This window comes from Antechinus flavipes, chromosome 5 (genome assembly GCF_016432865.1).
Source record: "Antechinus flavipes isolate AdamAnt ecotype Samford, QLD, Australia chromosome 5, AdamAnt_v2, whole genome shotgun sequence".
Lineage (NCBI taxonomy): Eukaryota > Metazoa > Chordata > Mammalia > Dasyuromorphia > Dasyuridae > Antechinus > Antechinus flavipes.
In genome coordinates, this window is record NC_067402.1 from 280,446,406 (window position 1) to 280,470,107 (window position 23,702).

The 23,702-nt window shown below is 40.4% G+C and overlaps 1 protein-coding gene and 1 pseudogene across 1 annotated transcript in view; one reads left to right on the plus strand and one right to left on the minus strand.

Annotated features, from left to right (window-relative positions):
• Positions 1-23,702, plus strand: part of ABTB3 (ankyrin repeat and BTB domain containing 3) — a 329,205-nt gene that overhangs the window by 33,856 nt on the left and 271,647 nt on the right.
• LOC127538045 (myosin light polypeptide 6-like) lies at positions 6,954-8,310 on the minus strand (annotated as a pseudogene).

Sequence of the window (23,702 nt, forward strand, 5' to 3'; positions counted from 1 at the left end):
ATTGTTTCTCTATTTTTATCCAGAAGGGTATCATGAAAGGCTTTGCTGAGCACTTCATTTGTAAAATGAGCGAGGCTGTACTAGAGATGACCTCGGAGGTCCCTCTGAGCTTGAAATCTATGAGCCTGGTTAAAATGCAGCTTTGCCACCTCTGCATCATTTCCCTGTTCTATCAGTCAAGTAACCTTAACCAAAAAGGAAATGAGGTTAATTCAGCATGACTTGTTCTTAATGAACCCATGCTGGCTCCTAATGATCACAATTTCACTTTCCAAGTGCTTTCAATTCATCCGTTAATAAACCGATTCTAGAATTCTGCCAGGACTTGAAATCAATTTCACTAGTCTGTAATTTTCAGAAACCATCAATTTCCCCCCTCCATTTTGAAAATAAATCAATCAGCAATCATGTGTTACACACCTATTATGTACCTATGTAGAAGATGGGGGGAAATTCTGATCTGAAATCTAGGATCACAGGACCTTTAGTCCAGAGCTTTGAGATCATTTTGGCCAACAAAAACTATGACTGGGGAAGGTAAGTAACTTTGGTCATAAGATTCCAAAAACAGATCTGGGAGGGACCTCGGGTGCCATTCCCCAATGCCCTGATTTTAGAACACAGACCTTAGGACGTTTCACTCATACAGATAGTGAGCATTAAAGGTAAGATTTGAACCCAAACTTCTATTTCTGCTTTTGTAGTTATGGATAGAAATCAATTTGGGATAAAATTAATTATAATTATTATATAATTATAGTAATAGATATCATTGACATAGGGCTTTATACATGTTAGATGATATGCTAAGTGCTTTACCTCATTCGAGTCTTATAACAACTCTGAGAAGTAGATATTTTTATCATTATTACCCATTTTACAGATGAGAAAACTAAGACAAACATAAGGTTAAGTCACTTGCCAAGTTTACACAATTAGTAAGTGTCTGAGACTGGGTTTGAATTCAGGATTTCAGGCCCAGTGTTCTATACATTATCACCGAACCACCTAGCTGATTTAGAGGTACTAGTCTGAATGTAGGAATAGAGATTTCTGAAAAGATCAGAAAGAAGATGTCAAGCCTGGGGAAACATACCCACATATGAGAGGGATGGAGGAATGAAGTGACAGAAAGAAGACAAGAGACAAGACCACCCCCACCCCAAGCCTAAACAGCTGTTTGGTGGTGGCAGCTGCAAATTGAGGGTGAAGGGGAATGCATACATTGGCTCTCTTCCTGTCCTGGGCTTTCCCCACAATCCCATCTCTCCGGCTCCCTCCAGACTTTCAGATTTGTGGCTTTTCCAAGAGGGAGTAAAATAAACTGTCGGCTTCAAAAGTTTGATGTGAAGTAGGAGGGAGGGAGGTATGGACTCTGCCTTTCTCTGGGGATGGATGATGTTTAATGAAAAAATTTGAAAGTCATCGATTTAGCTCCCCATATATTACTCTAGCCCCGGGGAAGGAGGAAAAAATGCTGTTCCCTATTTATTTTACGACTCATATGCTCCAAGAAGGCATCTGCCCAGTTGCTTATTATATATCACAGGATCGTAGGATCTTCTTTAGATATTTATTAACTCATTTGTTTATTTATTCAGTCATTCATTATTAATTTATCTCTTTGTTAATCAGTTTATTTATATACTTTATCTTTGTCTCTCTTTCTGTCTCTGTCTCTCATTCAACTCTATGGGCCTCAATAGGCTCAGAATGTAGGACCAGAAAGAATCACAAGGTGCTAGACTTAAGGCAGGAAGAGACCTTAACTTCTTCCTTATTTTCCAGATGAAAGCACTGAGGCTTCAGGAGCCTGAATAACTGGTTTCTCCTCCTGTAAGGTCACATAGGTGGCAAAGACGGGATTAAAACTCCAATCCTCAGGTTGAAAACCCAGCATTCTTTCTACTGGTGATGTCACAAGTCAAATTGACCGTGTGAACTTAGATAAGTCACCCCCTCCCCCCATGGAACTCTAGATCTTCAAGAGCTGGATGACCCTGGAGGCCATCTCTAGATTAAATGTCTTATTTTTACAGGTGAGGAAACTGAGACCCAAGGAAGTGAAGTGCTGCCCAGAGTCACATGGGGATAAATGACAAAAGCAGGATGGCCCTTAGAGATCATGTGGTTTAACCTTTTTTAGGTCCTAGACCCCTTTGACTGCCTGATCAAGCCAATAAGCATTTATTAAACACCTACTGCATGCCAGGCACTGTGCTAGGAGTACAAAGAAAGGCAAAAGACAGTTCTTGGCCTGGAGAAGCCCTCCATTCAAAGTAGGAGACAACATGCAAACAGCTTCATACAAATAAGGCCAAAACAGGATAAATTGGAAATAATTTCCAAGGAAAGGGATCGATACTAAAGGGTAGTGAGAAAGGCTTCTCGAAAGAGGTAATATTTCAGCTGATACATGAGAGCATCAGTGAGGAGGGAGAACTTTCTAAGTATGGGAGATCACCAGTTAAAAGGCACTAGCAATGATGTCATTGTCACTGGATCATCTGATGAAACCCAGGGACCGCCCCTTCTCTGAATCATATTTTTAAGCGCATTGAATACATTAGGATTGCCAAGGAAACCGATTCTATTGAAATACACTTCTCAAAATATTCAAAAGTCAATTTCATGGACTCCAGGTTAAGAACTCCTGATTTAGTCCAATCTTCTCATTTTTCATCTGACTAAAGTAAAGCTCAGAGAAGGTAGTTCATTTGCCCAGGTCACACAGCTAATTAATAATGAAGTAAGAAGCCAAGTTTCTTGACTGAAAGTTTAATGTCCTTTCTAATCCACTGAAAGTCCTTTGAGATGATCTAACCCAGCTGCCTCATTTAACACGAGGAAAATGAGAAAAATGAGGGGCTGTGACTTCTCTATGGTGACACGTTGAATTTGTGGAAGGAGGAGGACTAGAATTCAGGTTTCTTGGCTCCCGGTATCAGCGCCCTTTATACTTAGCCTCAGTATTTGGAATGAATTTAAATCATTATAGACCAATGAATTATGTAGGGGAAGGGAGGGGGAACCTGGCTTCCCTGCCAGGACCCAAAGTGTTGCCAAGTCTAGAAGCAGCCACATAGCTGTGCCCAGTTCCAAAGGCTTGCCCCTCCCCTCTCTTTGGTGAGGGGCCAGGCTTCTTCCACTGTTCCTGGCATCGGGATATTTATTTTCCTTTATGGAGAAAGCCCTCGTTCCTGCTCTCCTCGTTGTTGACGGAGAAGCTCGATGTCCATCAGGGGACCGTATCATCACCAGAAAGAAATTTACTAATAATGAAGGAGTGCTGTCATCCAAAAAGTGAGGGCATTGATACCGGACAACATGTGCTAGAACAGGCTTCCCACACTCACCGGGCAATTAATTTTGTGGATTTCTCTGAGTTACTGCCGGACCATTAAGGATGGAAATATAATAAACTCAACTACACTAAGGCAAGGCCTTCAGGAGACCTAGCAGATTTCCCATCTTCCCTCCTCCACAACCTGCCCCCTAACCCACTGAGTTCACATTTCACCAGCACAAAATGTCAGCACTTTAAGTGAGACTGATGGGTTCCTGTTGGTTTCTCCAAGTCATACTGGATGATGGGCTCAATTTCCTTCCCCCTCTTATGGAAAATTGACTTTTTCATTTTCAAGCACATGAAACGGACAGCTTTGACTTTGGCTGATTGTCCAGAAAGCATTTAAAAATGAAATGAACTGAAATGAACCCAATATATGTCCTTCCCCCACCCATATACCCCTGTTAGGGAACTTTTGGGAAAGCACATTTCTCCAGTGAAATGCTAATAATTCATTGTTCTGAATCTCCAGAGGATGGGCTAAAATTCTCAGACACTGTACAGGAACTTAATAAGAGGCACAGAATTGGATTCCCTGTCACTGAATGAAAATGGACTCCAAGTGTCTCTTTCACTTAAGGCTTAAGTCTCCAGCTTCCAGAACTGGCCCACCAGCTGCAGTGGGAGGGGTTCTGTTGAAGCAGGTGGTTTCTGAGAGAGCCTTGTCACACAACCAGCAAGGCTATGGCTCCAGAGTCAAGACGGTTTAATTTACACTAACTTGCTGGAGGCTCTGTCTTTCCAAATAGCAAAATTCAGTTTTGGATTCAATCGATAAACAAAATCAATGAATAGATCCATCTAACAACAAACATTTATTATACACCTAGAGTATACTTGATACTGTGCTAGGCTCAGGTAATCAGTTATTAAGGCCCTAGTATGTGCTAGGCACCGTGTTAGGTTGATGGGGATACAAAAACAAAAAATGAAACATTTCATTCTGTGAAGGAATTCATATTCTACTTGGGGATTGATAGTAATTAAGCAACATGCATTAAGTGCCTACTGTTTACAAGAAGATATAGATAGAAAGAATGAAGCAATCTAAAAAGAAAAGATCTTTGTGTTGGAGGAGAACATCAACTGGTCAGAAGCATTTATCAAAACATATTTTCATTTTTATTTATTGTTATTGTTATTTATAAAAACAAAATGAAACAGACCTTATCCTCATGGAGCTTATAGTTTACTGCATTTCGTGGCCAATCCTGAAGAAGCATGTGCCAGTTTTCCACATATTGTGAGAGTGATGGTGACGGCATCATCGGTGATTTTGGAATACACGTGTTTATTTGGAATCTTGGGGATGTACTATCTCTAAGTGCATGTGGAACTAATGGCCAAAGCTCACATCGAGTGCTCCAGGATTCTCCTTAAGGGCACCATCTGTTTCATTTTTGGCTTTATATGAACCAGCTGCTTTCAATGTCTCTATTACTCTTTAAAAATGATCACACTCTTTCTGACTGACCTGTCTTCAGGGGATGAGTCCAGGGGTTAATTTATTTTATTTCTCCCCTCTTAATAGTATTTCATTTCCCCCCAATTATGTGTAAAGAAAGTTTTGAACATTCACTTTTATAAGGTTTTGAGTTCTAATTTTTTTTCTCTCTTCCTCTTCCTCTACTCTTCTTTCCCCAAAATGTCATGCACTTGAGCAATTATATTAAACAAATTTCCACATTAGTCATGTTGTGAAAGAAGAATCAGAACAAAAGGGAAAAAACATGAGAAAGGAAAAACAAACAAACAAAAAGTGAAAATAGCATGCTTTGATCTTCATTCAGACTTCATCGTTCTTTCTCTGGATGTGCTCAGCATTTTCTATCACAAGTACCTTGGCATTGTCTCGAATCACTGCATTGCTGAGAAAGACCGTCTATCAAAGCTAATTATCCGCACAATGTTACTGTTACTGTGTACAGTGTTCTTCTGGTTCTGCTCACTTCATTAAGCATCAATTCATGTAAATCTTTCCAGGTTTTTTCTGAAATCATCCTGCTCATCATCTCTTAGAGGACAATATTCTATTACATTCATATAATGTTCACAACTTGGTCAGCTGTTCCCCAATTCATGGCATCCCCTCAATTTCCAATTCTTTGCTACCACAAAAAGAGATGTATTAGTGTTTTTTAGATATGTGAATTCTTTCCCCTTCTTCATGGTTTCTTGATCTACAGATCTAGTAGCAGTATTGTTGGATCAAAGAGGATGCACAATATAGAGCCCTTAGAAATCCAGAATGATTAGATCATTTTACAACTCTGCCAAAAATGCATTAGTGTCACAATTTTCCTACATCTTCTACAGCATTTATCATTTTTCTTTTCTGTCATATTAGCCAATCTGATAGGTATGAGGTGATACCTCCAAGTTATTTTAATTTGCATTTCTCTAATCAATAGTTATTTAGAAGATATTTTCTTATGACCAAAGCTTTTATTTCTCATATGAAAACCACTTGTTCATATCCTTTGACTATTTATCAACTGGGGAATGACTTGTATTCTTATAAATTGAACTCAATTCTCTGAATATTTAAAAAATGAGGCCTTTATTAGAAACACTGGCAGTAAAACTTGTTTCCCATATTTCTGTCTTCTTTCTCATTTTGGTTGAATTGGATTTGTTTGTGCGAAACCTTTTTAATTTGATGTAATAAAAATTTTTCATTTTCCATTCATAATGTTCTCTATCTCTTGTTTGGTCATGAATTCTTCCCTTTTCCACAGATTTGACAGATAAACTATTCCTTGTTTTCTTAATTTGCTTGTGGTATCATGCTTTATGTCTAAATCATGTATCCGTGTTGACTTGATCTTGGTATACAGTGTAAGATATTGGTCCATGCTAGTACTATTTTCCAGTTTTCCCATCAATTTCTATCAGATATCCCAGAAGCTGAAGTCTTTGGATTTATCAAATAATAGATTACTATAGTCACTGACTTTTGTGTCATGTGTACCTAATCTAATTCACTGATCCATCACTCTTCTTCTTAGTCAATAGCAAATAATTTTGATGACTACCACTTTGTGATATAATTTTAGATCTGGCATGGCTAGGCTACCTTTTGCATTTTTTTCATTAATTCTCTTGATGTTCTTGAACTTTTATTCTTCCAGATGAATTTTATAATTATTTTTTCTAGCTCCATAAAAAAAAATTGTTTAATACTGACTAGGTAAATTCATTAAGGCAGAATTGTCATTTTTATTATATTAGCTCTGCCTATCCATGAGCAATTCATATTTTCTCCAATTATTTAGATCTGGCTTTGCATCAAAAATGTTTTGTAATTGTGTTCATATGTTTCTTAGATTTGTCTCAACAGGTAGACTCCTAAATATTATTTACAGTTATTATTTTAATAAAGCTTTTTTATTTTCAAAACATATGCATGAATAATTTTTCAATATTGACCCTTGCAAAACCTTGTCTACAGTTATTTTAAATGGAATTTTTCTTTCTATCTTTTGCTATTGGACTTTGTTAGTAATATGTAGAAATGCTAATGATTTATATGGGTTTATTTTATAAGACTGTAACATTGCTAAAGTTGTTAATTATTTCAAGTGCTTTTTAAGCTGATTTTCTTTCTTTTTTTAGATATCAAGATAGCAAGTTTATTTGGAGAAAGCAGAGAGTAAATAGACCAAAGAAGACATATTACCATATGTCCTTCAAGGGCTTCAAGGGCAAGAGGACGATTTTCATACTGAGACAATCAGGGGGTTCTTTGTGGAAAGGGGGGTTGTTCTCTTCATTCAGCATCATCCGGACTAGCTCTATGGTAGATTCAATCGTTGCTATTCTCATGCCTTGCCACCAACATTTCCACTTCTGTCATCTTCTCACCCAGGGTGATGAGGACCTGTTGGATTTCAGCCTCTATGACTATGCCATTCCCTTCCTTATTAAACACCCAAAGCCCCTCTACATAGTCCTCATGGATTCCCTGGTCCTTATTTTTTTTTTTTACCACAGTTTGTAGCATTGGCAGAAAAGTCCAGCATCTTCATATTCATCTCATCACTCTTGGGATGCCCAAAGACCTTGAGTATTGGTAGGATTCTGGCCCAGGGCTCACGTCACGTCCCCACACTGGTTGTATAATATCTTTTCATCTCCTGTTTGGTCAAACAGCTGGAAAGCCTCCTTGAACTCTGCCATCCAATTTTCCATGAAGTTACACATCTTGGGTCTACAGCCCTGTGCTCTTATTGCTATTACTGCTTTAGTTCATTTTCTAGGATTCTCCAAGCATACCATCTGCAAAAAGTGATAGTGGTAGTTTTGTTTTCTCATTGCCTGTTCTAATTACTTCAATTTTTTCCAGTAATTAATTTCCATTTCAGCCTAAGAAAAAAAGCAGGAATTAGAGAGAAGAGAATGAATAGAAAAAGTGGAAAGTGGAGGGAAAGAAGGAAAGATGGACAGAATAATCAGAAGGAGGAAGAGAAGGAAGGAGACAGGGAGAAAAAAGGAAAGAAGGAATCAAGAAGTTCAAGAAGAAAGGAAAAAGGAAGGGAGGGAGAGAAGGGAAGAAAGACATAGAAAAAAAGAGAACGAAAGGGAGGAAAGAAAGATGAGTAAATTATGAATCCCAGCGCCGTTTAGTTACTTTATATGTCAATAATAGTAATGTTCCAAGATAAGAACCTATGTTGAGACAGCAATAGCATTTTTAATGCTCCCTTTGTGACTCCAGTGTAAGTTAGGATACCCATCCAGCCTCCCTCTCCCTTTGATAACAGGTTTCACTCTTCAAGCTTGTGATTCCTAAGGGACATAGTTCATTATATTTCACAAATGGGTATGGATGAAAGTTGTCTTGGTCTTGTATCCTCCAGACACTCTAAGACAAGTGATTATGTCAGACAAAAGAGCTCTCGATGAAGTCAGGACTTTGGCATGCTATTTATCCAAGGAGCCCTTTTCCCCAGGGTAGATTACATCTAAATGCTGAGAATGGATATTAGACACTGAGATGTGGGGGAACCTGTTGAGCCTCTTATACTTCTGGGTCTCATCCTTCTGTTCCTCACCTCTTGGTTCCCAGTGGAATCATTCCATATTCTTATCTTTCCCAATGTGAACCACTCAGACTTCTGGGCGGGGATGGGCAAAGAAAGAAAATAAAAACTCATATTCCTTTATTGTACTTATAATAAGCACTTATAGGACTCTTCATATTTATGTATTGGGAAACCGATCTCAAAGGCATTTTTATGCCCATTTTATAAAGGAGGAAGCTGAGATACTCTGGGAGGTGGTGACATCTAGAATTTTACAACTAATTAGTATTAGGCACTAGATTTGCACCTGCATCTCTCCTACTTTTTACTTTTGTTCCTTTTGTCACTGACTTTTGTCAGTAAGTTTTGTCACTGAGTTTTCATATTGACAATTCAATAAATATTTTTAAAAATATTATTGAAAACATGTTTTATGTTGCCTCAGTTTCCCCCCATATCCTAACACAACTTCCACTGAATTATCTGATGTGACAAAAAAAAAAAAAGAATTATGAAGAGGAGAAAAATACTACTCAATCCATCTGACAACATATACAATGCTCTGAAATCTTAGACCCTCCCAGATCTTCAGATGAATAGAAAATATCTTCTTGTCTTTCTTCTTTGAGCTGGTTAGATTAATTGAACCTCCAGTTTTGATTATTTTGCCACTGTTCTTTCTGTTTGCATCTGTATGTACTGACTTCACTCTGCATCAGTTCACGCAAGTCTTTCTGTGTTTCTTTGTTTTTTCATCACTTTCATTGTTCTTCCACCCAGTTGTATTCCATTAGATTCCCAAACCCTAATTTGTAGCTATCTCATATTTCAAAGTGTGAGACATTGCTCATGAACATACATCTCTCTTTGTATGTGTTTTTGTTGTTGAGTCATGTCTGATTCTTCATGACCCCATTAGGGTTTTTTCTTGGCAAAAGCACAGAAATGGTTCTCCATTTCTTTCTGCAGCTCATTTTACAGATGGGAAAACTGAGGCTAACAGTCCAGGATCACACAGCTAGTAAGTGTCTGAAGCCAGATTTAAACTCCATTAGGTGAAGCTTTCTGATTTCAAACCCAGCATTCTATCTACTGTGCCCCCTCTCTGACCATTTTTTTTTTTGGACTAGGAGCAAGTCAACCAGTTTTGTCTCTTCTTCAGGCTTTTTCATAGTTATAATTTCAATGTCAAGGGGGTTGATGTTGCCCCATTGAGGGACTTCCTCTGGGTCAGAAAACCACAAATAGAAATCTATGAGTAATTGTTCTTTCAGGAGAGAAAAATCTGCCTATTATTTGTATTTTCTCACCCATTCCAAGCCATCTCACCCCATCCTCTTCCAATCTTTTCCCCTCCTCTTCCCTTCCTTCCCTTCTCTCTATCGATATAGAGCTGGAAGAGAAACACTCCAGAGAACATTTAGCCCAACTCTCTTCATTTAAAAAATAATATTTTATTTTTCCAAATACATGCAAAAATAGTATTCAACATTCCTTTTTTTCCCCAAAAATTTTCTTCCTCTATTACCCTCTCCTCTCCTAGACAACAAGCAATCTGATATACCAACCTCTTCATTTTACAGAGAAAAAATGGAAAACTAAGGATGCTTTAAGGTCATATAATGCTTCAAACTTTCCAGATGATATTAAAACCAGATCATTTCATATGTCCTTTAGTCCTTTGAGCTAAATTGGGAAGAGTTCTTGATCCCCATTTTAAAAGTCAGGAAACTGGATTTCAGAGTGGTTGAGTATATCACTCAAGGTCACACAGCAATTTAGTGGTGACTGAGTTGCCACAAGATTATAGGATTATCAGTTTAGGACTGAGAGAGAAATTCAAGGTCAACTAAACAATTGTATAAATCCCTCACTTTACAGAAGAGGAAACACCCAGGCCCTTGACTACTAGATCATCGTTTTGTGTGTGTGTGTGTGTGTGTGTGTGTGTGTGTGTGTGTGTGACCATACCTACAAGCTAGACTTCTCAGCAAAGTTGGCTTCATTAGGCCCACAGTTCCCTTCATTTAGCCCATTTTCTCCAAGCCTTTCATGTGATTGATATCATCACCATGACAAGGAACAGGAGCCAAGAATTCTGCAGCCAACATTACTGCCATTTAAAGCTTTGGGGTTTATTCACAATTTTAGTGACTCATGATCAGGTTTCTCTTCATCATGAAGCCTTTGGGTTCAGAGGAGATCAAACAGAAGTTGAATTTGTAAAAAAACCAGGCTCTCCATTGAATAAGCTGTTAATCCTTCAAGTTCTACCATGGGCCCATAGAGTTATCTGGTACAACTCCCTCCTGGAAATCCTAATTCAGTCAGTCACTTAGTCGACAAACATTTATTAAGAACCTATAGTGGGCTAGACTCTGTGCACTTAGTTTGTGTTACCAGTGATGGGGAGCTTGCTGCCTTATCTTCCATCTTACAGTTTTCATATTTTGGTTTTGGTCTTTCCTTCTGGAGTCACACAGAGTGTCTTCCCCAGATACTGGAGGATCGCCATCGAATCCTAGCTCCCATTCACCTTCCAAGCCTTTTCTTATTTGGGAGAAACATCCCTAGTCTTCAGCCAACCTATAACTCAGTGTGATGGAAGGAGATTTGGAGTCAGGAGACTGGAGTTCGGATTTCTGATTTCCTTACAACCTGTGTGTCTGGGGGAAAGTGAGTCGGCTTCTCTCTGGGCCTTCTGGGTTGGATTTGTTGAATTCTAACGCCTTTCTCCAAGCTGATTCTCTGGGGTTAGGCCCCTCCTCAATCTCAGTCGATTTCCTCCATGGAGTTTTAGCTTGTCTTTGCTTCCTTTGTAGTTGGTACCCATAGTGGAGGGAGAGGGGGGACTATTTCCTCTGACCCTTCCTTAAAGATCATTGACTGCCTTGATCATTCTGCAGCTTTGTGTGGCTATTAATGTATGTGTATCTTTTTTCTTTGGTAGATTTGAACCCTCCTGAAGGCAGGTACCCCAGTTTTGTACTCTATTTCTCCCTATAGTACTTAATACAACGTCTTCTAGAGTTACAGGATATCGGATCTGGAAGAAAGAACTGCAAATAGAATGTCTGAGTTAGGAGGATCCTTAAAACAGGGAAGGTCAGAGCTGGGAGGGAGTTTAGAACAGGGGATGTCAGAGCTGGGAGGGAGCTTAAAACAGAAATGTAAGATCTGAGAGGGATTTGAGAACAGAGAATGTTAGAGTTAGGAGGCCTTAGAACAGAATGTCAGAGCTGGGAGGGAGCTTAGAACAGGAGATGTTAGTGTTTGGAGGGGCCTTAGAACAGGGCATGTCAGGGCTGGGGTCTTTAGAACAGGGAAGGTCAGAACTGGAAGGGAACTTAGAACAGGGGATGTCAGGGCTGGGAGGGGGCTTAGAACAAGGAAGGTCAGCGCTGGATTTGAACTTCATCTCAGCCACTTTGGGCCAGTCAATCACTTAATACCCTCTGAGCCTCAGTTTCCTTTTTTTTAAATGAGGAATTGAACTAGAAGATTTTTAAGGTGCCTTTCAGCTCTTGATCGATGATTCTACTCAAGCTGTTCCTGAATTTGGAATAACCCTAGTGGCCAGAAATCATTTGTCTGAGCTACCTTAATTGGCTTTGAAAAGAAACCACTTAACAAGCTCTCCTAAATTAATGTGAGCTGTGATTAAGGAGGACTGCACACAGCAGAGAGGGTTTTTACAAGTGCTGTTATTTCAAAGCTCTTTCTATAAGAAGTACTTGTGTTTTGTATCCCTTTTAATGGTTTAAGTGTGATTGGGGCTGGGAAGGAGGGACTGGCCGTAACTGAGCCTGAGCTTTAAAATAATGTGACAAATTGGATGCCAAAATAACTTGACCAAGGATGGAAAAAAACTTGGGATCATTTTAGCTCTTTTTTTGTTTGTGTTTTGTTTTGTTTTTCGGTGAGAAGGTTTTATTTTTTACTTGTATATTTGCCCTTGGTAGGGTAAAAGGAAACAAACATTTTTGTTCTGTAGAAGGAATAAGGGAAAGTGAAATTGACTCTGGAGTTAAGAGTGGTTGTCCTTTTCCTACAAAAAAGTCCCAAATGTCAGCATTTATGTAAAAGCTAATTTCATTTTAGCGATAATTTCAGTTTCACTGATTATACTGGTACAAGGAAACATTTGGTTGTTTTTGTCATTGTAATTTTTAATCAAGTGATCTGGATGTTTCAAGCATTTCTTTGGATTGTAGATTTTAAACTGGAAGGGTCATTGGAAGTAATGTGGTCCCTCCATTTCATTTTATAGCTCATTAAATCAACATTTATTAAGTGCCTGCTATGTGGCAGACACTTTGCTAAGCCCTGCCTGGAAAATGATGAAATGATTAAGAAAGAAGTTCAGAGCCCAGAGAGGAATTTTGTATTGAGATAGCCTAAATTTTCCCCCTTTTCCTTGTTCCCCCTTCTTGGAAAGCCATCCTTTATAATAATAATTAAAAAAAAAGATTTAAAAAATCATAAATAAGATATAAAAAAAATCATATAAATAAAAATCAAATAAATCATATAAATCTGAAAATATCTATGGACCTCCTGCCTCTGCAAAGGAGAATTGAGGAAATTATTTTCTCATCTCTGTCTTTGGAGAGGGGTTAATTATTCTTTGTAATTATGCAACCTTCATTTTCAATGATTTTGTGGTTATTTTTTCATTTATATTGTTGTTTTTCTTTTTCTTTTTTCCCCCTTGCCTCTGTTTACTTCACTCTTCATTGGTTCATGTAAATCTTCCCAGGCTTCTCAAGTATTTATCTTTTCTCTTGCATGGTAATATTCTATTACATCCATTATAATTTCTTTACCCATTCCCTAATTGATAGGAATCTAGTTTTCTTTCAGTTCTTTGCTACTACCAAAAATACTGGTATAAATACTTTATATATGGAGACTTTTTATTATTATTATTATTATAATGGCTTCCTTATGAGTACATGCCTAGTATTAGAATCTCTTCATCAAAGGATATAGATAGTTTAGTTATTTACATAATTCCAGATTGTTTTCCAAAATGGTTCTACTGATTTATGTCCACTAACAATACATTAGAATGTCTAACTTCTCCTTATAACCTCTCCATCATTGACTGTTTCCATCTCCTGTTATCTTTACCAGTTTGCTAAATTTGTCATGAAACATTATTTTGATTTAGATTTTTCTTAATTATTAGGGATTTGGGATTTTTTCATATTGTTATCAATAATTTGTAGTTCTTTTGAGAACTACTCATGTTCTTTGACAATTTATCTATTGTGAAATGGCTTTTGGTCATATATATAGTGTATATATACATATGTGTATGTCTATGCATATATGAATATATGTGTCAAAAGTCATTTCACTATATACATATATACATTCACAAATATGTCTCTGTGTTTGTCATAAATCTTTGTATCAAATTTCTCAGAGTTTTGGTGTCCTAGTTATAAATATAACATATAGATATAAATACATACACATATATACATAGATACATATAAAACTATATATGTATATATGTGTGTGTATTTATATATACATATATATGTATAATTTGTGTATGTGTGCATGTTAGTTATGACTATTTCCCTTTTTAGCCTGGATACATTACTTTTATTTGTACAAAAACCCTTTCAATCTCATGGAATCATTTATCTGTTTTTTAGCTTTTATATTTAACTCTATTCTTTGATAAAGAGTATATTTCTTATCTGTAACCATGAAAGGTATATGATGTTTCTATTCTGTTTGTGTTTGTATGTGTGGAAAGATTGTTAATAATAATAACTAACATTTACATAGCATTTGCTATAAGCCAGGCATTGTGCTAAGTGTTTTACATTTATTATTTCATCAATCCGCATAACAACTGTGGGAAGTAAGTGCAATTATTAACCCCATTTTATGGATGAGAAAACTGCGGTAGATGGTTATGTAATTTGCCTAGAATCACAGAGCTAGTGCTAAGGCTAGATTTGAATTCAAGTCTTCCTGACTCTAGACCCAGTGCTCTAACCACTGTGTCACCTAGCTGCCCTTAATATTAATATTAAAGTCACACATCCATTTAGAGCGTATTGTAGAATGTGGGATAAGGTGCTGTTCTAAGCTTAATTTCTGCCAGATTCCTTTCTGGTTTTCCCAGAAAAAAATTTTTTTAATATTATAATAGTTCTTTCTTAAGTATTTTAAAAAAATATATTGAAGACTGGGTTATTGAGTTCACTTTGTAATATAGTTCTACAACTTGGGAGCTTGGGAGAAGAAATTATTCAAGAGAAAAAACAAGGCTGAATTGCTATCACCATTTCCTAGATTGAGGGATGATCCTAGACTTGCTAATAAAGTTAGGGGGTTGCTTTTTTTTCATTCGTTATTCTATTTTTTTTTCCTGTTTTGCATCCTCCATATCCAAGTGGTTTTTGATTTACTGGGGACCCCTCCTCTCCACCGAGAGACTGGATGAATAAACTAATTCACACTCAGTTGCTTTCTTTTGGTCATCTCCCCATTACTTGGGAAGTGCCTGAGGAAAGCGATGAATAATCAAATCAAAGAAGTGTCTCTGAGTAGAAGTTCATGAGTTAGTGAGGAGAGCTCTCTGGGGTTAGGGAGTGGGCCTTCCTGACTATGACTGAGCCAGCCTTGACTGGGTTGAATCACACACAAGATCCAAGGGAAGATTCAGGACGTTCCGTAATTCTGCTCGGGATTAGAATCGTGGAATAGAATCCCACTCCATAAGCAAAGGAGGGCAGCCAAGAAGGTTGAGGTTGTTATTCCTGACAGAGGCAACATAACCTTTAGTACAGTTGATGTCTCGCAGAGCAGGAAGAGAAAGGAGGCAGTTTAAGATGAACAAGTCAGATTAGGTATTCTTATGATCCCTGCCATGTCTAGATCTCAAGTGCCCACATGTTTATGGAACAGATATTTTCTTGAAGAGACTCAGAGGAACTTGGATCCAGACAGATATGGGCAGCACGAGCTTCACGGCTTATTAAAAATAATGTGACAGGTTCTTAACCCGAAGACTATGAACTTAAAAACATTTTTTGTCTCTCTTTTAGTATAATTGATCTCCTTTGAAATCCTTTGGATTTTATTTTATATATTGAATTCCATTATTTTGGGAAGGAGGATGCCAAAAAGATCGGTGAGATAGATGCTAAGAACCTCTGATACAGTGCTTTAAAGTTGGCAAAATCCTTTGCATTCGAGATAGATTCCCCTTTCATGAAGTTTGATTCTATTCAGTTTATCCACCATCTTGTTTGTACCAAATGGGGACACAAAGAGTCAGACAAGACTAAACAATAACAACACTTAATTATTGGATTGTAAGCTCCTTAAGGGCAGGGACTGCATTTTAGCTCCTTTTGTATCCCTGGTGCTTAGTATATAGTATTTATTTAGCATAATAATAATAAATCTAATAAATATAACAAAATAATATAATAAAATAAACATATAATAAATAAATATTGATTGATTGATTGCTTCATTGATAGTTGCTTGCCTGGTCTCTCTCTCATGTGAATTTTTGAAAACAGAGATTAATTATTGTCTTTCTGGATATCCTCAGCATTGAATATATTGCCTGGCACATAGTCAGTGCTTAACAAATGTTTATTGAATAATAGTTGCTTGAATCTTGTCTCCCTGTATACATATATTGTATTTAACTTATACTTCAACCTATTTAACATGTATTGGTCAACCTGCCATCTGGAGGAAGGAGGGGAAAAGTTGGAACAAAAAGTCTTGCAACTGTCAATGCTGAAAAATTACCCATGCATATATCTTGTAAATAAAAAGCTATAATAATAAAAAAAGAGAGAGGAAAAAAAAATCTTGTCTTCCCCATTAAAGTGTGAGCTTCTTGAGAACAGGGATGGGCTTTTGACCTTCTTAGTCTTTTCAGCCCTTAGCACAGTGCCTGGCCCATAGTAGGTGCTTAATAAATACAGTTTACTGACCAGTTAGTCATAATAGATTTAATAGTAGACCTAGTGTCAGATGTGTCATAATAATTACGCGAACTTGGATCCGAGGTTTGACCCCTAGAGCTTCCATTTTCCTGTCTTGTAAATGGAGTGCAAATTGGTACCTCCCTCCCTGGTTTTTTAATGAGACTACAGAAATCAGGTATAGAAAGAGTTTTTCCCAAAACTTTTATGGTGTCCTGTAAATGCCAGTTATTTTTCCACTACTTCTTTGAGGGAGGGGTACTCTAAATCTTAGGCTGAGGAAACTAAAGCTAGAAAGGTGAAGGATGGTGGTGAAGAGGCTCTTTATGAATTATATTGCTTTCCCCCAATTCGTCATTCCACACACGTACGGGGCTGGCCGTGTGTTTTTCTGTTAGGTCTGTTAGCGGGTCGCAGGCCTTCCCCTCACCCCAACCCAAACGCTTAATGCTAAACAGCTGTTTGTTCCTGAGGCTCAGACAAGGTCAGTGAATTGAGGGCCATTTGGCATGGGAATGCCAGGTAACACCAGCTGTACCCGGGGTCAGGCTGGCCGGCTTTTCTGCCAGCCCGTGGAGACTGTTATGGGATCCTCATTAGTGCTTTCTAATTATGCTGTAATAGCACCACACGGATAAGGGCAGATTCGTCTTGCTTCCATTACCAAGGCTGTCTTTGCTGATTGCCAACTGTGGTATGGGAGCCCAGGTCTCACTGGCTCTTCTGAAAGGCCTTTTTGGATGTCCGTGGGGGGCTTCTTAGCAAAGAGATTGCCCCAAAGTCACAGGTGGTGTGTGGGAGCTTCTCGGCTCTACAAGGAACGCCCCAGAGCTCTGTGAGTGATGGAGGGAGGAGAAGCTCACCCAAAGGAGACAGACAGCCCAGACAACACCAGGGTGTGACCGGTCAGGATGCACCAGCTTCCTCACTCTAGAATCCTGCAGATTTCTCTGGCTGCGACAATCTTCTCTGCAGAGAAAGGGGCTCGTTGGATCACCAGCATCTGGAGAGCGACCATGGCAGATGTGCTGCTTCTGGCAGCCAAAGGGACTAAGCTCCCTGTGAATCACAATATGCTCTTGCTGCTACATCCCTGGACCTTCCCTCCTTTCTAGCCTCTCCTATGTGATTCCTTGAGAATTAGAGAGTCTGCAGCCCTAGATGGGATGCCCTATTTCTGCCGTTTCTAATTGTGGGAGCCTAATGGAGAGCTAATTAATATCTCTATGCCTCTTCTTCCCCTTATGTGGAACAACAGTGATAACACAGAAGGATATATTGAAAAGAGCATTAGAATGGGAGAGAGAAGACCCGAGTTCAAATTCTGACCAGGTTGCCCATTCTCTCTGCCATTTTGACCAAGTCACTCAGCCTTGTGGGCCACCCTTCCCTCCTTTGGAAGATGGGGGCGGGGTAGATCAGATGGACCCATCTACCTGTGGAGCTGTGAGCTTGTAAATCTCCTCCCCTCCCTTACCTTGCTGGGTAGTTATGAGGCTCCATAAGTGTGCTAATTATTTAAATGGTTGAAATCCTTCTATAAATGTGGGACATGATTACTCCTAAGCTCCCAATGGCTGTGGTATAAACATGAACTATTAGCATATCTTTAATTCAATCCCAATGCAGCCTTGCATTGATATGCAGATGAAAACCCAGTCAGCTGAAGAGCTGCCTTTCTAGCTCAGGGAACATAGGAGCTGGGAGGAACCTTAGGACAGGGGAGGTCTGCACTGAACAGGGGATGTCAGGGCTGGGAGGGGGCTTAAAACAGGGGATGTCAGAGAGGGGAGGGGGCTTAAAATAGGGGATGTCAGGGCTGGGAGGAAGCTTAGAATAAGGGGTGTCAGAGAGGGGAGGGGGCTTAGAACAGAGGATGTCAGAGAGGGGAGGGGGCTTAAAATAGGGGATGTCAGGGCTGGGAGGAGGCTTAGAATAAGGGGTGTCAGAGAGGGGAGGGGGCTTAGAACAGAGGATGTCAGAGCTGGGAGGAGGCTTAGAACAGGGAATTTCAGGGCTTAGAATAATCTTAGAACTAGGAATATCAGGGCTGAGAGGAACATTATAACAAAAAACCCATCCCCCAGGGTCATACAGCTAAGAAGTGCCAGAGAAGTGACATTGTTTCCAATGCTGTGTCCTGTGCTCTTTCCTCAATAGGCTGGCCTTTCTAGTCCAGGCTGCTTTTGATAGCTGGGAGGTATATTGGAAAGTGTATTAGATCGGAAGTCAGGAAGGCGCCCTCCCATTTACTAGCTGTGTTAAGTCTCTTCTCTAAGCTTCAGTCTCCTATCTGTAAAAGGGGAATAAGAGCATCCACCTCCCAGTGTTGTTGGGAGGATCAATGAGATAACAACAACAACCCAAAAAAACCCCTCTTTGCAAACCCTAAAACTTGGTATAAATGCTAGCTAATCATATTCTTATTATCATTATGTGCCATAATGCATAGAGTGCCAAACCTAGAGTTCCAAGAGCCAAGTTCCTGAGTTCAAATCCAGCCTCAGACACTTACTATCTGTGTGACCCTGGTCAGGTGACTCCATCCTGTCTGCCTCAGTTTCTTCATCTGTCAAATGAGCTGGAGAAGGAAATGGCCAAACCCTTCCTGCATCTCCGTCACAAAAACCCCAAATAGAATCCCAAAGATTTGGAGAGGACTGACAAAGACGGAACATTATTAAGTCATTATTATTATTAGTAGTTTATAAAACGCACAGCTACTCCCAGAGAATGGTGGTATGAGCAGTATCATCTCCACATTACAAGGAGATAACGGCGTCCCGGAGGCATGAAGCCCCTTGCTTAGTAACGTCTCGAAGCTAGTCAGGATTTCAGCCTCGGCCTCCTGACTCCAAGTTAAGTAGTCTTTCCGGCCTCCCTGCCACCTCCTTCGACAGCCGCCCTCCGGATGGCCGGACGGATCAAGTAGCACGCCCCGGGTCCGCAGGACTCCCCGGCTCCAGCCTCATCATTCCATGCATTCCAGCTGTCCGTCGGTTCTTAATTGGGAATCTCCCAGTGACAGACGGAGCATTCCTTACGTGTCAGGCCCCCCGGGAGGGATAGCTGACCGATGAGGACATCAGACTCAGGTGGCCAATGCGGCCCCCTCACCCAGGATTCCCCCACGCCATCCAGGTCTGCAGCTTCGTGCCGGCCAAGTGGCCTACAGGGCCAGGGAAAGACGCCCTTCGTTCCGGAGGCTGGGAATCAATCCCTCAAAGACTAGTGAGGAATCTTGTGGATTGTGAAGTGGGCCTTTGCCTTTGGCCAGCTTGGTAACAGTGACTGGTTATTATTGAGGTAAACAAATCTTAATAAAAGAATTCTTTGTTGTTCAGTTATTTTTCAGTTGTGTCCGACTCTTCGTGATCCTATTTGGGGTTTTCTTTGCAGAGATACTGGAGTGGTTGGCCATTTCCTTCTCCAGCTCATTTTACAGATGGGTAAACTGAGGCAGAGTGAAATGACTTGCCCAGGGGCATATAGCTAGTATCTCACTATTACCTTTTCCAGCTCATTTGACAGATGAGGAAACTGAGGCAAACAGAGTGAAGTGACTTATCCAGAAACACACAGCTAGTAAATATTGCCATTTCCTTCTCCAGCTCATTTGACAGATGAGGAAATTGAGGCAAACGGTGAAGTGACTTCCCCAGAAGCACACAGCTCGTAAATATTGCTGTTTTCTTTTCCAACTCATTTGAAAGATGAGGAAACTGAGGCAGAGTGATATAATTTGACCAGTGTCACACAACTAGTAAATCTCACCATTACCTTCTCCAGCTCATCTGACAGATGAGGAAACTGAGGCAAACAGAGTGAAGTGACTTGCCCAGAAACACACAGCTAGTAAATATCATCATTTCCTTCTCCAGCTCATTTGACAGATGAGGAAACTGAGGCAGAGTGAAGTGACTTGACCAGTGTCACACAGCAACCAAGTGTCTGAGGCCAGATCTGAACTCAGGACTTTCTGATTCCATCTGAACAACAACAATAGGTATAATCGGTGCCCATTTTGCAGAGGAAGATTTGAGATTCTCACATCGGAAGGATTTGTCTCTGCTCACACAGCTAATGTCAGAGCTCAGCCCGTACCTCCTGATTCCCAGTGTTCACATCATGTTCAGGAAACGCTGCCTCATTGATATTATGGTCACCCTCCCCATTCCCCCTCCCCCCTTTCTTGCCTTCTCTTTCTACTGTCTTTTTAAATAATAGTTGTCTCTCCTCCTCATCTCTTGTTCTTCCCATTAAAAATCCCCAGAAACCAACCGACTACAAACAGCTGGATTAAACCACCAGATTGGAGAGAGCAAAGCTAAGCCCCAAGACTGCCCAGGCAGGTTTCTGGAATCCGCGGGCCAGCGGGCTCCTGCCTGGTGTGGGGCGTCGCCAGAAATAGCTGGCATCCGATGCTCTCTGCCCAGCAAGCCGGCCTTTATGAAGACGGCGCTCGGCCGGTCTTTTTCATTCCTCCTTTTGGACTTTTGTCATTTCGGCTCTGACTGCCCTCATTCCATTATCCCCACCTTCCCAGACTCCTCTGGGGGTGCTCCGAGACTGGCTGCAGCTGCACAGTCTGATAAAGCTTTGCTTTCTCTCATCTAAAGCCTCAGCTATTGTTTTTGCTTAAAAAAAAAAAAAATCTCCTGCTTCCCACCTTTAAATGGCACCAGATAGAAGGTCTATTACTCGTTAGTAAAGAAACCCAAATGGAGAGCCTCTCCCCCTTCGCCTTCCCCACGTACCCCTCCTCACAAAAACACATGCAGTTAATTTCTTCTTGGGTTACCGGCCAGCCTGCAATAGCCTGGTGTTTTTCTCATAGATGCTGGGAGATGAAAGCTGCCTCATTTCCTGCCCTGTACAGCGCTGCCTCTGTTACAAGCCATCCTTGCCTTGGGAAAAGGACTATTTATCTCTGAAGGCTTTGCTGTGCTTGAACGCCTGGGATTGGGGTTCAGGGGGATGTTGGATCGGCCCCCAAAGAGGGTCTGTGGGAAAAAGGGATCCATGAGATAGGGAAGGGAAGGGGTCTCCAGGAAAAAGGCAGCTCTCTCTGCCTGGGATCTGGCCAGCAGGGCAGGAGACACAAGGCTGTTGGATCAGCCCCCAAAGAGGGTCTGTGGGAAAAAGGGATCCATGAGGCAGGGAAGAGAAGGGGTCTTCAAGAGAAAGGCAGCTCTCTCTGCCCGGAATCTGGCCAGCAGGGCAGGAGACACAAAGCTGTTGGGATCCATGGATCTGCTGGGGGATGGGGAAGCTTTTACCTGGACAACACAGTTCCGGGATGGACTTTCTCTCTGGTGGTTGCTCCGTGGCTCACAAAATGGATCTCCCATCATGCTCCCTGCCTGCAGCGCTGCATCCCCAAGTGGCAGAGTTTGATGCCTGTGGGATTTTGGCGTGATGAGTGCAACCCAATAGACCTGCCGGTCGGCCCCCAAATATTTATGTGCCGCAGCCAGACCAGCTATCGCGCACTTGTCCCGTCCCAGGCCAAAAGCCACAGCTGTGCCCTTGCAGGGGCTTTATTTATCCCCCCTCCCTCATTCAGTCTCAGTTAACCCTGACTGGAAGCTGGGAGTCGCACTCTTTCTTTCAGCTCTGGTTCCCAATTGGGTCTACCCAGTGGTGTCTGGGTACCTGGCATGGTGGGAAGAACACTGGACTTGGGGTTTCTCATCCCCACCCACTACCGCCCAATAAGCTGGGTGACCTTGGCTTTTAGGTTCAAGGACAGCCGCTCGGTTTGGCACAGTGTGGCTCCTACTTTCCTGAGCTGATTTTTCTATCCTTAATCAATGTTTGTTAATAATAAAAATATCCCAGACTGTCCTATTCGTGTCTCCCACTTGCCTGCCGCCTTGGGGCTGTTTCCCTTGCCTGGGATGCTCTTGGAACCCCAGCTTCTTTCAAGGCTCCACCCCAAAGCCACCTTCTACCTTCCATTATTATTATTATGCCTTTATTACGTAAATATCCTATCCTATTAGCTACCAGCATGCTCCTTGCCTCTATCATCAGCACTAGGGATAGTGCACACAGTAGGCATTTAGCAAATGCTTCTTGATCATTATGATCATCATCCTATATAGAACATTAAATAGAGAAGAATAATGCAGGATAGAGAATTGTTCCAGAGAAATTTCTCACTGTATCCTGTTTTCGAAAATGGCCATTTTAATAATGTTTCTGTACAGTAGATGGAGTATCAGCGCTGAAGTCAGGAGGAACTGAGTTCAAATCTGGTCTCAGACACTTAACACTTCCTAGCTGTGTGACTCTGGGCAAATCACTTAACCCCAATTGCTTCAGCAAAACAAACAAACAAAAAACAATAAGTAAACAAACAAACAAATGAATGAATAAATGAATGAAAGAATAATATTTCTGTAGAGCTTTGAAGTTTGCAAAAACATTTTTACAAATATCTCAATTGATCTCCACAACAATGATCCTATTATTCCCATTTTACAAATGAAAAAACTGAGGCAGACAGAGATTTTTTTTTTTAATGGTTTGCCCAAGGTTACACAGCTAATAAGTATCTGAGGCAGGATTTGAATTCAGGTTTTCCTGACTCCCAAGTTCATCACTGTATTCACTGAGCTGCCCCTCAAGATCAGGATGAGATGATAATAATAACAAATAATAAAATTCAGCTCTCCAGGTCTCAGCTTGTTCATCCATAAAATGGGACCAATGACACTTGCCTCATGAGAGCATTGTGAAGAAAATTCAGTTGTGAATTGTAAGACTGTGAGGTCACTGTAGCATTGTAACAAGAGTCCTAGCTTTGGATTCGGCAGGCATGGGTTTGAATGGTGATGTATAGACTCTCCGTGACCCCATTTGGGGTTTTCTTGGTGAAAATACCCTAGTGGTTTGCCTTTTCCTTCTCCAGTTCATTTTACAGATGAGGAAACTGAGGCAAGCACGATTAAGTGACTTGCCCAGGGTCACATAGCTAATAAGTGTTGCCATTTCCTTCTTCAGTTCATTTTACAGATAAAGAAACTGAGGCAAACAGGGTTAAGTGATTTGTCTAGAGTCACACAACTAGGAAGCATCTAAAGCCAAATTGGATCTTCTTAACTCGAAGCCCAGCATTCTATCCACTAGCTGCCCCAGCTTAAAGCCTCCTCAAGAGGCTTCCTCAGTTTCCCCATCTATAAAATGGGAATAATAATAATAATAATAATACCCAGGAATGTTGGGAGCATCGTCAGTCAATAAGTATTTTATAAGCCCTTCTATATTTGCACTATCTTAAGTGCTAGAGATACACGCCTGCCCTCAAGGAGCTTACAATCTAATGATAGATAATATACAACCTACAAATAG